The sequence below is a fragment of the Panthera pardus genome, unplaced genomic scaffold (genome assembly GCF_024362965.1).
Source record: "Panthera pardus isolate Hobbes unplaced genomic scaffold, ASM2436296v1 HiC_scaffold_24, whole genome shotgun sequence".
Lineage (NCBI taxonomy): Eukaryota > Metazoa > Chordata > Mammalia > Carnivora > Felidae > Panthera > Panthera pardus.
Genome location: NW_026526810.1, coordinates 131,405,010 through 131,415,911, shown reverse-complemented (window position 1 = coordinate 131,415,911; position 10,902 = coordinate 131,405,010). Strand labels below are relative to the sequence as shown.

Sequence of the window (10,902 nt, the reverse complement as noted above, 5' to 3'; positions counted from 1 at the left end):
ACCCCCTAGACAGAGAGGCTTCTCCATAAATGTACAAATGGTGTTTGGACGATAAAAGTGATGGGACTAGAGAGTCAAATCATCACCTTGTCCGGGTTCCCATTAAGAAGCTCTGCTACTTTGATGCAGAGTTATGGCCTCCTGCCTCTATCATATTACCTTCTATCCATAATCGTGCTTCATATCCACATTATAACACGGAAAAGGCTTGGCTCGTAGGCATCCCGTACGACGAGAGCACTCAGTTTATTTATTTAAAGCATGGCTTGCCCAGATGGTCTCCAGAGATAAAGCATCTCATATTCACGGGGATCCAGGTCCTGCTGGAGATGCATTCATTCCAATATGGCTGCCATTGAGCCAAGGCTAAAAGCACGTTCTCAGGCATAAGGCATCAGAAAATCTACAATGGGCCCGTCACGTTAATACGGCCGTTAAAACAATATCCAGTGGCTCTTTCAAATAAGCGTACCCAGTTGGTGCCTTCTGGAGCCACGAGTCAACTAGCTTCATTCATCAGTGGTCAGAGAGGGCAGGGGGGAGCGAAAGAAAGCTGTATCTTCCCTTTGTCAAAGGGCTCTTTGCGGTGATGGGGCTGGACGAAACCAGGCAGCCCCGATTTCTCTCAGGTTCCGTTGCTGAAATAACTCACGTGCTCGTGCAAAGAAACCTCCAAACACTCCAAAAAGGAGGAATAAGGACTCGCTTTTGGGAGTTTCTCCTCTCTGTTCCTTCGGCAAATACTCGATGCGTCTGAACTGTGTGCTGGGAGCCGTCTAGCCTGCAGAGGCAGAGACGGAATGAAGATACAGCAACTCTTCCCCAGTCTTCTGGGGCGACAGGAAATAAACAAGTAATTTTAATATAGAAAGATATAAAATAAAAATAGCGTGGGGGCGCCTGGGCGGCTGAGTCAGTTAAGCGACCAGCTCTGGGTTTCGGCTCAGGTCAGGAGCTCCCAGGTGGTGAGATGGAGCCCCACGTCGGGCTCTGCGCTGACAGTACGGAGCCTGCTTGGGATTCTCTCTCTCTCTCTCTCTCTCTCTCTCTCTCTCTCTCTCTCTCGCTGCCCCTCCCCCTCCCACACTGTCTCTCTCCCTCTCTCCAAATAAATAAACACACATTTAATTTAAAAAACAGCATGATAGGGGCACCTGGGTGGCTCAGTCAGTTAAGCGTCGGACTGTCGCTCAGGTCACGATCTCACGGTCCGTGAGTTTGAGCCCCACGTCGGGCTCTGTGCTCACAGCTGGGAGCCTGGAGCCTGCTTCGGATTCTGTGTCTTCCTTCCTCTCTGCCCTCCCCCACTCGTGCTCTCTCTCTTTCTCTCAAAAATAAATAAAATGTAAAAAAAAAATCTTAAAACAACATGATAGAAAAGGTTCGTTAAAAATGCTAATGTGACAAAGATAAAGGAGTGTGTTATGGGCAGCCCAGTGGAATTGATATTTGAGTTGGATTTTGAAGCTTAAATAAGAGTTTACAAGACGAAGAGGGGAAGTGAGGGAGGGCTTCCCGTGAAAAGAAAAGATGCTGCGGCTACTGAAAATGAAGAGTGGTCTGTAATGGGGATATGACAAAGAGGGAGCTGCCAGAAATGGGCTTGGAGAGGTAGTCTGGAGGTCAGTCGCAAAGCCCTCATTAGCCAGGCTAAAGGATTTGGACTTTCTCCCGCACACAAGTCAGGATTTCCCAAAGTACGCTGCAGGTAACAACACTTTCCCAAGACGTCAAGAGGTATTACAAAGCTAAGTTTGTAGAACCCTGTGGCAAACACTGCAGGACTTGTCAGGGCCTTTAATATTTTCAGACGCGTTGGCACTTCAGAGAAGGACTACTAAAGAGACACTATTTTCCAAATACTTTACTCATAACACCTCGTTTCAATTTGAAGAGAGTTGTCTCATAGAACCCGTGTTCCAAAGAACTCAACATTGGGAAATGTTACCAAAGCCCCACAGGGCTGTGGAGTGCTTTGTTTTTGTTGTTGTTTTCTTACCGAGATATAATTGACATGTAACATTATAATAGCTTCAGGTGTTGTGCCACGTAATGATTCATGTGGAGTGTTTTTGAGTAGAGCAGTAATATATGCAGATTTTTTAACATTTTTTTTTTGAGAGAGAGAGAGAGAGAAAGCAGGAGCAGGGGAGAGGGGCGGGGGGGGGAGGGGGCGAGAGAGGAATCTTAAGCAGGCTCCATGCTGTCAGAGCAGAGCCTGATACGGGGCTCAAACTCACGGGCCCTGACATCATGACTTGAACTGGAATCATGAGTCAGACACTGAACGGAATGGGCCCCCCGGGCGCCCCACATGCAGATCTCTAAGGATGGAAACCTAACGCTGGCAGCAGGAAAATTCGGAGTGGGGCTGGGGGCAGGATAAGACACGGGACCGGTTTCACACAAGGAAGGAGGAGCCAGAGGCTACGTGTGCTTTTAACCGTGCCGCTGGGAAGATGTCGCAGCGACATCTGGGACAAGAGGGGACCCAGGAGGAGAGGCAGGGTGAGACAGGACAGGTCGGGATGGGCCATCTGACAGCGGCACCTCCCAGGCTCGCTCAGAAGCCCAGCTACCGATTTGCTGCCGCATTATTTTAAGCTCATTTTCTTCCGAAAACTCGAGAGGAGGGCTTAGTTTTTAATGGGATGCTATGAAATGCATGTTAATTATTGCCAGGACTTGAGTCTTTTAGTGAAATACATATTTATAAACCTTCGTGGAGCATAGATCATTTACCTAATAGAGCAAGACTTCTCCGCAGTCGTCATCCTAATCTATCAGGTAAATATCCATTTATAATTGGTTATTTAATCCCTGCTTTTTTCCCAATAGGTCAGAGTGGCCCTGGAAGGCCGCTTGGCTGCTCGCCGAAGCCCGCTATCATCCATCAGAATGTCAATAGAAGACGTAGGCTCCGGAGGAATTATGAAAGTTACTGCCGGGGACAAGAGCTAACGTTCAGACGGGAAGAAATGCAAAACTGAATGAAGCAGCTGCTGTGGGTGAGGGCAAGGGGAGCTTTCATTTTGATACCCAGTTGGACTCCAGTGCGGAGGGGCAAAACGGAAAGGGGGACAGCGTGGCCTGGGATGTGGGTCTGAAACTTTCTGTCCTCCTGATGGGGCCCCTGGAGAGAATCCCCTCCCCTGAAAGGAGAGAGTACATATTCTGCTCGCCCTGACCCCTCACTTTGTAGCGCCCCAACAGACACACACACACACACACACACTTTCTTTTATTCTATACATAAATATATATACTATGTATATCATTTATTATGTATCTATTATTTACATATATAATATGTATTACAAATATATAATATTTTATATATTTATAGAGTTCTGTTTATAGAATTCTATGTATCTATAGAATTATATAGAATATATTATATACAAAAATAGATAAATATGGTATACATTGAATATATTTTATTCTATATATAATTTCTTAAAGATTTATTTATTTTCGAGAGAAAGAGTGCTGATGAGGGAGGGGTGGAGGGGGAGGAGGATGGGGGACAGAGGATCCGAACTGGGCTCTGTGCTGACGGCAGTGAGCCCAACGCGGGGCTCGAACCCACAAACTGTGAGATCATGACCTGAGCCGAAGTCGGACGCCCAACCGACTGAGCCCCCCCCCGCGCCCTGCACTGACTTTTACTCAGCATCTATTCCCTGCTCGGTGCTCCTGCCTCTACCGGACCTCATTTACAAGCTCAACATCTGAGCGCTGTTCTACTGAGAAGGAGCCAGAAGCCTGGAGAACAGGAAGGCCCATCTCAAGTCCCACAGCCCACGGTGGCGGATCCCATTCTCATCTCCAGCTGCTTCTCCCACCAAGAGGGGATTGACCCAGGAAGCGCTCCAGGTGCCGGAGCGAGGTTAGGAGGCGGCCTTGGATCTGGGAGTGTTTCCCCAGCCAAGGGAGATGTGGGAGCAGAACATTGATGAGGAGGAGGCCAGAGGATTTTTGAGCCCCGTGATGGGAAACCCACCACCCCTCATGGCAGGTGGGCTAGAGAGACCCTGGTGGGATTTATCAGTTCCCTCCTGCTAATCTAACTGGCCCTGAAATCAAGCCTTGCAAATGTCTGTGTGTGTGCACGCGTGCACATGTGCATGTGTATATGCAGGTATGTGTGTGCGTACGTGTGCACATGTGTGTAGATATGTGTGTGCATGCACATGTGTATGTGCAGGTATGTGCGTGTATGTGTGTGCAGGTATGTGTGTGCACGCATGCAAGTGTGCGTGTGCAGATATGTGAGTGTGTGCGTGCACACGTGTGTCCGGGTATGTGTGTGTGCATGCGTGCACATGTGCATGTGTATATGCAGGTATGTGTGTGCATGTGTGTGCATGTGTGCACATGTGTGTAGATGTGTGTGTGCACACATGTATGTGCAGGTATGTGCGTGCATGTGTGTGCAGGTATACATGTACATGTGTGTGCATGTGTGTGTGCACACGTGTATGTGCTGGTATGAGTGTGTGTGCGTGCATGCACCTGTGCATGTGTATATGCAGGTATGTGTACACATGTGTGTAGATGTGTGTGCACCCATGTATGAGCAGGTATGTGTGCATGTGTGTACATGTATGTAGATATGTGTGTGCCTGCACATATGTATTGCAGGTATGTGCATGCACGCGTGTGTGTGCGTGCACAAGTGCATGTGTGTATGCAGGTATGTAGTGTGTGTGTGTGTGTGTGTGTGTATGTGTGTTGCAGGACCCATCTTGTCGATCAAACTTCTCTGTGGAATCCCACTGGAGGAGCACATCAGACAGGCACAACTGCTATGGCTAAAGTATGGGGTTGCTGAACTCTGGAGCCCTGCCCCCCAGCACTCCACAGAGCCCCCCACCATCCTCCGTGCCCCTGGTAGCCCCGAGACACTGCCATGACACCCTGGTCTGGGACACCAGTGGCAGCCATGGCTGGAAACCACGGAAGGGGACTAGCATGCGAGGGGCCCAGGCTGGCCCTCCACTGGGGTCTTCGCCCTCGGGCATAAAAGCCATGAGGGGAGAGGGGATCCCAAATGTGCATAAGCCCACTCGATGTTCACTACCTCTTGGCACAAAGGTTTCCAAAACTTGAAATCCCCGGTGCATGCCATGTGAGATTTATAGGCAATCGTAGGAAAGAATGTTCTAAAGCAAAAGACCAGGCATACAGAACGAGAGATTTTGCGGCTGGGCGGGGAACTTAGCTCTAAACGCATCAGTCAGTCCCCTGGTAGAATGGCCACTTCCCAGGGAATTATTCTCTTACTCGAGATGGAGAAACTGAGGCACGGGCGTCCCCAGGTCCTGCACCCAAGGTCACAGAGCTACTGAGTGTGAGAGGCTCTGGACAATTGGGAGCCCCTCCGTTTGTCGACATGGTCCTCTCTCCCTCAAAGTCCCACTGTGTAGAGAAAATACGGTAAAATCTTACTTCTCTGAGATCAGGAGAAAATGAACCGTTTCAGCAAGTAGATTTTCCAGGTAACTGAAACATATACCTTTGAGCCCCAAAACGTTTTAAGATTTTAATTATTTTAATGGAAACATTTCCTCTGTTCTTAAAACAGCCTATTCAGTGTGATTAACCTTGTCTCGTTGGCTCAGGGCCATCAGTACGAACTGTGGCTTTGTACTGTGATGTAAGCCAGTGATAGATAGATCATGCCAGAATCTTCCAGAGGCTGGTCATCCACCGCCCACACCACCGCAGCAGCTTCTGGTCTTGCCCCCTCCAGCTCATCCTGCCCCAAGCCTTCCCCCCCCCCCCACCCCCCAGCAGCGGAAGGGCTCTTTTCCAATGCCAACTGCCCCCGGCCCCGCCCTGACTAAAACCCTCAGTGGCTTTCCAACACACCGGCCGGCTGAACCATGGACCCCCCCAGGCATCTCGGTGCTCCCCACCACCGTCACTTCAGGGGCCCTTCCTGCCATTCGAGGTCTTTCCCCACATGCTCGGGTCTTGCTGAGCGGCGTGCAATTCATTCCCCAGACGTTCTGTGCCGTGGCTTCCCTCTGTCTAGGACAGTCTCACTGCCCAGGACTGCAGTTCTCAGCGTTGGGCTGGGGACCCCCTGGAAACCACGAGAGCCTCTCAGGGGCCCCTGATGGCCTCTTCCCTTTCCCTGCTTCCTGTGAGTGTGAGGCCAGATTTTCTCTCACGACATCAGCCAAAGCAACAGATCGCAACAGACTGAATGTCGAGCTAGAAGGGGAAGACGCGGCTGTCTTCTGACAAGCCACGCATTAGGGGAAACTTGCAGGAATGTAAAACAAGGCCACAGAAGTGGCCTGCATTTTTCTTTTTTTGGAATAATTTTTCAAAAATATATACATATCTGTTGACTTACGTTCGCATGCAATGGGTTTATTATCGTTACTTGCAACAAAGTTAGGAAATATTTTTATCGTTTCTCTTTTAGGTTCTAATATTGTAAATAGTTGGTGGCTCCCCCACGTGACAAAAGCTCTTTGGGGTCCAGAATAACTTATCCGCGTATGAAGGGTTCTTAGGACCAGAAAGTTTGAGAAGCCCTGGCCTGGACCGCCCATGCCTCCTTCTCTGCCTTTCTGTTGACCTTCCCCCAAAGCCGAGCTTGGGACCTTCCTCCCCACTGGCTGAACCACAGGCTGGGGCAGGTGCCCAGTGCACAAAAAGTACCTTCCCTCCACCTGGCACTGACCCCTGCATGGAGCTTGTCTGTTTTTGTATCTGTCTGTACCCCTAAATCGTAGTGCCCTGGAGGGGAGGGACGTTTCTTCCTCGCCTTGGTCCCCTGGAAGGCAGACGGCTCTCAATGAATGCAGTGCTAGGACATCACCATTCGGGGTTTGTATGCTCACTCCTCTCATTTACCCGTCTGGGTAAATCTCCTAAGCCTTCGAATCTTCCGTTTCTTGGGGAATAAAAGTAATACTAACATCCACGGGACTTCAGAGTCTCACGATCTGAAAAGCAGCATGTAAACTTGAAAGCACACCAAAGTGAGTTATTGTTGCTGCCTGGCGTCAGATGCACTCAGGAGCTCTCCGGTTTGTGGATCGCCTCCAGGCAGCCAGGCTTCTGGTCCCCATGCCTGCGTCTTATGCAGCAAGTATTTTTAAACGGCGTTGAACCAGCTGTTGACCCTCTTCCTTGAGGCTGGGGTGGGGGGGGGGGGTGCCCGCATCCAGCAGCATTTAAGCCCCTCCCCCTTGCTGCCTCTGCTCTCACTCATCTGGGCTGGGACACGAGAGAGGCAAGATTTCCGGAATGCGCGGGTGTTCTCCTGAGGCTGCCCTGACAAGTTACCACAGCCTAGGTGGCTTCGAACAATAGAAATGTATTCTCCTGCAGTTCTGGAAGTGGGATGTTGGCGAGACCACGCTCCCAAGACACTAGGGAATAAGCCGCCTTTGCCCTGCCCTAGCTTTGGTGGCTCTGGACAATCCTGGGTGTTGTGCCCTGGCTTGTAGCTGTACAACTCCAATCTCTGCGCTTACCATCACGCGGCCTTCTTCCCTGAGTCTCTCTCCTCTTCTCATGGGGACACGACTCGTTGGATTTGGCCCACTCTAATCCGGTATGACCTCATCTTAAAGTAACTCATCACTCCTGAAAAGACCATAATTCCAAATAGGTCCCCTTCTGAAGAACGGGAGGTTAGCACTTGAACATATCTGTCGGGAGAGGGGGGGGTTCACAATTCACCCCACTGCACACGATTCAAACAGAAGGCCCTGAGTGAAGACCAAAAAAATGTCAGCAATGCGGAAAAGGGTGTGAACTTCAAAGCCAGTCTTTATGATGGCTTTTTCAGCTCTGGAAAGACCTGTGTTTACCTTGGGCTCGTGAGAGTGGTTTGCACACCTGGGATGGCCAGAAGCCTGCCCTGCAGGTAAGAAGCATGGGGCCGTGCTACAGAAGGAAAGTGGGGAACCCCGGATGCAGATTGGAGCCCCACCCCAGCTTACGAGTCCTATGATTCGGGCAGGGTGAGCCTCAGTTCATTTATGGAAGGGAGGGACGGTTGTACTTTCTTCTGAACATTTTCTAATGATTAAACATATCCTACAAAGTGTAGAATATAGCCCCTGGAACACCAAGCACTCAATAAACAGGAGCTCTAGCTACTACTATGTAACTATTACTCTATGGATTATCCAGTCCTGTCAATAAACTTCATTCAATTGGATGAGATACCAAAGTGAGTTTGGACGAGTCACATGGAGAAACCATGCCATATTTGAGGGGTTTACGGGCAGGCACGCAAAGCCCAATACCTAGTGGACCTTATCTAACTCTCTCTTCTTCCCTCTAGGTATTGATTTTTAAAGCTGATGCTCCTTGAGGAAACAGGACACATAATGCATTGCTCATCACGTCCCCTCTCTATCCCATTTTGCATCCTACTGCCCCAGGCAGCCACTTGGACCCAGGTCCAGAAGAGGGAGGGAAGAGAGCACTCAGCACGTGCCAGGGTCCGTTTGCAATCGTGGTATCATTTATTCGGTCACTTAGTAAATACCGATAAAGTGTCAACTCTATGCTAGACTTGGGCTGGATTCTGTCAGTTCAGCAATAACAGGATGGCATAGATTCTGTGTTCTGGGCTCCATATTCTAGAGGGGAAAACAGACAAAACCAACCAAAAAGATGGGAGATACAAATTATAGTAAACGTTACAGAAGAACAATAATTTGTCGACCCCTGTGATCCTCTGAAATAACACAAATCGTTCCTGTTTTATAGATGCAGCCTAAAGCTAGGAGGGGTGAAGTGAGTTGTCCAAGATGACCCCGAGGATGGATGGTGATGGGGGACATAGGCTCAGGTCCATCTGACTCCAGATGTCTGCCTCTCTACACGTCCCGATGGAGCTTCTCCTGATGGGAATCGGGAGCTACAGGTTCGCCACTACAGGGCTGTGTGACCTTACCCAAGTTTCCTTACCTCTCTGATGCTTCACTTGCCCTACCTATAAGAAGAAAAAGAGAGATGCATGCGAAACTCTTATGTTAGCATGATTTCTGTCCCTCAGGTAACATCCAGAAGTAATAACAACTATAACTGTCATCAGAGTACTTCTATACAACTACTGAAGTGTCAGTGAAGGGAAGGCGCCTGGGTGGCTCAGTCGGTTAAGCGTCTGACTTCAGTTCAGGTCGTGATCTCACAGTTTGTGGGTTCGAGCCCCGCATCGGCCTCTGTGCTGACAGCTCGGAGCCTGGAGCCTGCTTCGGATTCTGTGTCTCCCTTTCTCTCTGCCCCTCCTGTGCTCACATTCTGTCTGTCTCTCTCTCTCTTTCAAAAATAAATAAACATTAAAAAAATAATACAATAAAATTTAAAAATAAACGAAGTGTCAACGAGTAGATTTCCAGAAGGATCCTGCATCCAGGAGTGAAGGATCCATGTACTACTTACAAACGCCATTCGGTGCAACGGGCAGTCTCAGCCGCTGTCTCAGGCGATCTGTTCACGCCACCTGCACACACATTTACGCTGCAGAAGGACAGACAGGTGAAGCCCAATGCAATCCCTTTCCATGTGATCCCAAACCCACAATGCCTGAATTTTGAATTAATGAAGCCTCACATCCACATTTATTTGGAGTATCAATAAGGAAATACATGATCAGAGACGGGAGTGCCCAAACTTCCCGCAAAAGCCCCCAGATGAGCCCCTTCTCCAGTTCGGGAGGAGGGCTGCGGATGAAACTGGTCTGCAAGCCGATTCTGTGCAATGACAGCCTCTGGGAGGGGTCTGCTTCCGTCTCAGGTCAGCCCTCGGGGGGCTTGCCGCCATCTTGAGAGACTCCGGGTCTTGAACCCAGCCTGACTCACCAAATGCGGGCAAATATTGTGAGGGTCTCCAGTAGAAAGAGTAGGCCATAAAAAAAAAAAAAAAAGTAGAGGTTATGAGTCATTAAATCATGCTCAACATGCTGAGTCAGAAAGATCTCTTCAGTAGGCAGAGCTGTCCAAGAGCGGGACGAGTGGATGATCATGAGTTCCCCGTCAGAGGAGGCATTCAAGCAGAGGCTGGATATCCATCTGCCATGAGACATTATGCGAGAGTCCAATCACCAGTCAGAGCTTGAGTAGCCATTTGAGTCCCGGCCCGAGCCTAAGAGTCTGGACTGCACACCTCACAGGTATTGATTCAGAAATGTCTACACTGAGGTCTAGTTCTTGCAGAGAGTACAGAACATGGGTCCTAGCAGAAGAGAGCTGTAGACACCGACCTTAGCTCAGGCCACTTATTAGCTGTGAGGCATGAGACTTACCCTCTCTGAACCTGTTTCTATTTTTGTAAAATGTGGGTAATACTACCTACTTGGCAGGGTCGTGTCAATTCAGTGAGGTTATTTATGTCGGATACTTGCTTTGCAAGTTTGTTAGTGCCGCTGTAAACAAACGACCGACCGGAATCTTAGTGGCTTAAAACTACGCAACTGTATCATCTTGCGTTCTTAGGTGTTGTGTAGTTAGTAGTTCTGACCCCGGATGTTGCTCGAGCAGCAGGCTTGTTCTCCTTCTGGAGGCTCTGGAGAAGATTCTGTCTTCTTGCCTTGTGCGGCTTCTGGGAGGCACTCGCACCCCCCGCCGCGTGTGGCCCCTTCATCCTCAGAGCCAGCGGCATGGCGTGTATCCATAACTCCGTTGTCAGATCTCCCTCTGACCTTGTTCTTCTGCCTCCCTGTCCACGGTGAAGGACGTTTATGATGACACCGAGCCCACCAGACAGTTCAGGATCATCTCCCTATTTGAAAGGCCAACCGACCAGCAAAACTTTAATCCCCCCCTTCGCCTCTTAAGGTGACGTATCCGCAGGTTCGGGGGGTGAGGACGTGGACGTCCGTGGGGGCGCGGGCCCTTCTTCTGCCTCCCGACAGCAGCGTGG

At 49.6% G+C, this 10,902-nt stretch overlaps 1 long non-coding RNA gene across 1 annotated transcript; it reads right to left on the bottom strand.

Annotated features, from left to right (window-relative positions):
• Positions 1–218: 218 nt before the first annotated feature.
• On the bottom strand, positions 219–7,697 carry LOC128772803 (uncharacterized). Its single transcript, XR_008416953.1, has 3 exons — positions 7,500–7,697; positions 5,287–5,421; positions 219–781 (listed from the first exon to the last, which is right to left on the bottom strand). It is a non-coding gene; the product is annotated as an uncharacterized LOC128772803 (long non-coding RNA).
• Between the last annotated feature and the right edge of the window lie 3,205 nt (positions 7,698–10,902).